General features: G+C 39.8%; 1 non-coding gene across 1 annotated transcript; it reads right to left on the bottom strand.

The window, feature by feature from the left end:
• Positions 1-338: 338 nt before the first annotated feature.
• On the bottom strand, positions 339-444 carry LOC145565733 (small nucleolar RNA R71). Its single transcript, XR_014095113.1, has one exon. It is a non-coding gene; the product is annotated as a small nucleolar RNA R71 (small nucleolar RNA).
• Between the last annotated feature and the right edge of the window lie 3,460 nt (positions 445-3,904).

Genomic DNA, 3,904 nt, shown 5'->3' with positions numbered 1-3,904 from the left:
CGGCTGCATATAAGTATGAGAGCGGTATTGCTCCATCTTTAATTCCGGAAAGTGACTTTGAAATCAAGCCGGCAATGATCACTTTAATTGAAAGGCGAAAATATAGTGGTGGAACAAATGAAAATCCCCTCAATCATCTTAAGGAATTCGAGAAATATTGCAACACAATAAAGGTGAGCGGGGTCGCACAAGAATTCGTAAAGCTCAAGTTATTTCCTCTCTAATTGGAAGAGCTCAAGAGTGGCTGGACAAGGAAGTAAACCCTAATTCCTTGAGAATTTAGGATGAAGTCACTAATGAATTTCTTTCCCATTTCTTCCCTCGAAATAAAACGGCGGAGGCTAGAGCTTTGATTCAAAGTTTCAAGCAAAGGACTAGTGAAAGCCTCTATGAAGCATGGGGGAGGTATAAGGAATATCAAAGAGAGTGTCCACACCATGGAATCCTCACTTACCAAATCATTCAAATCTTTTATGGTGGTTTGAGTCCTCAAGGGAGGTTAAGTCTTGATGCCGAAGCCGGAGGCCCTATAATGAACAAGAATGAGGAAGAAGTTGTTGATATTATTGAGGGTTTAGTGAGACACTACATGGATTGGCAAGAGGGTGAGGAAGAGCTAACAAATAAGAGTACCACCAAGGGATGCTCGATTGATCAACTCAATGCTATCAACAATTTGTCCACGCAAATTTCGGACTTAGGGAAAGAGGTGGTATCTATCAAGGTTAAGCTCGAGAGTGCAACTTCACAAGCACCGATTCTTCCCTCCCAAATTAAGGGGAGAGGTACATCTCCTTACCCTAACAATTTTTTCCTCTTCTTGTTGTATGATTAGTGAATGTTGGTTTTGTAATTTATGTGGAATGAATGATCATGATGCTTCTTTTTCCCCTAATGTTTCTTGTGATACAAATGATGAATATGATGGAAATAAGAGTGAGCATGTGAATTATGTTGCAAATAATGATTTTGGACCTAGATTTGATGTTCAGAGGAATGTTGGGAATAGGTTTTATCACAACCACGGGAACTATGATAATTATAACCAAAATAGTGGTTGTGGGAACCAAAGAACCCAAGGGTTTCGTGGTAACTATAACAAACATGGTTATAGTGGTAAAAGTCATGGCCAAGTATATGGAGATCATAACCAAGGTTATGGTATCTATAATCAAAATCATGGCCAAAATCAAGGTAGGGGTAATAGGAGTAATCAAAGTAGGGGGAATTTTCAAAACAATGTTCAAAGAGGTACCCCACTCGGATTTACTCCAAAGACACAAGGCCAAAGTGATAGTTTCTCTGATCAACAATCTTTATCTAGGAGTTGGTTAGATGATTTCATTGAGAACTAAACCAAGGTGTTGAATACTCATATAACCCTTAGTAATGAGAAGATTAATGACATGATGACTTATATAGTAAGGGGTTGGAGAACCAAATTTCTCAATTGGCTAATATGTTGAAAGAGTTTGCAAATCTTTCTTCTTTGACTTCACAAGGCTTAGATCCTAGAGTTCTATGAATGCAATTGTAACTAGGAGTGGTAGGATTCTTGAGAGTGGAGTTTCTAAGAAGAGTGATGCTAAGGAAAGTCCTACAAGGACCCGATTGAGAATAAGGGAGATGAGAGTCCTTTGGTTGAGAAAGTTGATGAGGAACAAGTTGAGAAAGTGAAAGAGAAAGTGAGAGAAGTTATCAATCCTAAGCTCCCATACCCCCAAAAGTTTAATAGGCACAAATTAGATGAACAATTTGGTAAAGTCATAGAGATGCTTAGGCAACTTCATCTTACCCTCCCATTTACCGATGTCATTGACCAAATGCCGAATTATGCAAAATTCCTTAAGGAAATCTTGAGTGGGAGGAGAACTTGTGATATGGCGAAAACGGTTAGTTTGACTGAGAATTATAGTGCCATCATAATGAACAAGATGCTGCCTAAGTTGAAGGATCCCGGGAACTTTTCTATCCCTTGTGCTATTAATAAGACACAAATTGATAATTCCTTGTGTGACCTGGGAGCTAGTGTTAGCCTTATGCCATACTCAGTCTATCAAAGACTTGAGCTAGGAGAACTTTCACCTACCAACATTACCTTATAATTAGCCGATAGGTCCATTAAAATCCCAAAAGGTAAGGTAGAGGATGTTCCCTTGAGGGTAGGGAAGTTTGTGATCCCGGTAGATTTTGTTGTGCTTGATATGGACGAAGATTCAAATATCCCCATCATTCTTGGTAGACCCTTCCTTGCAACATTAGGAGCTTTGATTGATGTCAAGAGTGCTAAAATTTCTCTCAAGGTGGGGGAAGAAAAGATTGAGTTTGATTTGAATGAGAGTATGCAATACCCTTCTTCTTCATTAGAGAATTGTATGAGAATAGAAATTTTAGATGACATTGTGAATTCCATGCATGAGCACTTGTTCGCCTTTAATGATCCTCTTGAGTGTGTTTTGTTGAACAAAGAAAAGACAGGTGAGCATGGCAAGGAAATGGATTTCATTGAAAGAGTCATTGATGAAAGCTTGGAAGGAAGTGATGAGCAAATGTGCATGAAGATCTCAAGCCAAGAAGCTTTACAAGCGGCCTCAACCAAAGAAGGTAAAGGTGTTCCCACGGTAGAGCTCAAACCTCTACCATCACACCTTAGGTATGAGTTATTAGGCCCAAATTCTACTTATCCTATGATTGTTAGTGCATCTTTGAGCAAGAGTCAAGCTCAAGAGTTATGTGATGTTTTGAGAAGGCACCAAGGTGCTTTGGGATATACCATTGACGACCTCAAGGGTATAAGCCCCGGTTTATGTACACTCCACATAACCCTTGAGGAGGGAGCTCTTCCTTCTATTGAGCGACAACGGAAACTACATCCCTAAATGGGGGAGGTAGTGAAGAAAGAGATTACTAAGCTTCTAGATGCGGGAATCATATTCCCCATCTCAAGCTCTAGGTGGATCTCTCCCGTTCATGTCGTTCCAAAGAAGGGGGGCATGACCGTCGTCAAGAATGAAAAAGGTGAGCTTATCCCGACGAGGACGGTCACGGGTTGGCGAATGTGTATAGACTATAGACATCTAAACACATCCACCGAGAAATAACATTTTCCCCTTCCTTTCATTGATCAAATACTAGAAAGACTAACAAGGCACAAGTATTATTGTTTTATTGATGGTTACTCTGAGTTTTTCCAAATCCCTATCCACCCCGATGACCAAGAGAAGACTACTTTTACTTGCCCATATGGTACATTTGCTTATAAGAGAATGCCATTCGGACTTTGTAATGCTCCCGCAACATTTCAACGATGTATGATGAGTGGGGATATGTTGGTGGAGGAGATGGAAGTGTTTATGGATGACTTCTCCGTAGGCGGAGTTTCTTTTGAGGCATGCCTTGAAAATCTTGAGAAATGTTTAGCTAGGTGTGAGAAGGTGAATTTGGTATTGAATTGGGAGAAGTGTCACTTTATGGTTGAGGAAGGCATAGTCCTTAGGCATAAGATTTCTCACAAAGGCATAGAGGTGGATAAGGCAAAAATTAAGGTTATTGAGAAGTTGCCACCTCAAGTTAATGTGAAAGGTGTGAGATCATTCTTAGGACATGCCAGGTTCTATATAAGGTTTATCAAAGACTTTTCTTTCATAGCAAAGACTCTCAATGATCTTATCCAAAATGATGTTGAGTTTGTGTTTGATGACAAATGTTTTGAAGTATTCAACAAATTGAAGAAAGCTTTGATCTCTACTCCCATTGTCCAAGCCCCTAGGTGGGATTTGCCTTTTGAATTGATGTGTGATGCTAGTGATACGGCCATTGGGGGTGTATTGGGTTAAAGAGTTGATAAGAAGCTTCATGTCATTTATTACATGTCGAAGACTCTTAATGGTGCTCAAAGGAACTA

This window comes from Chenopodium album, chromosome 10 (genome assembly GCF_948465745.1).
Source record: "Chenopodium album chromosome 10, dcCheAlbu1.1, whole genome shotgun sequence".
NCBI lineage: Eukaryota > Viridiplantae > Streptophyta > Magnoliopsida > Caryophyllales > Amaranthaceae > Chenopodium > Chenopodium album.
Note: the sequence above shows the minus strand (reverse complement) of the source record. Positions and strands in the feature narration are given on the sequence as shown.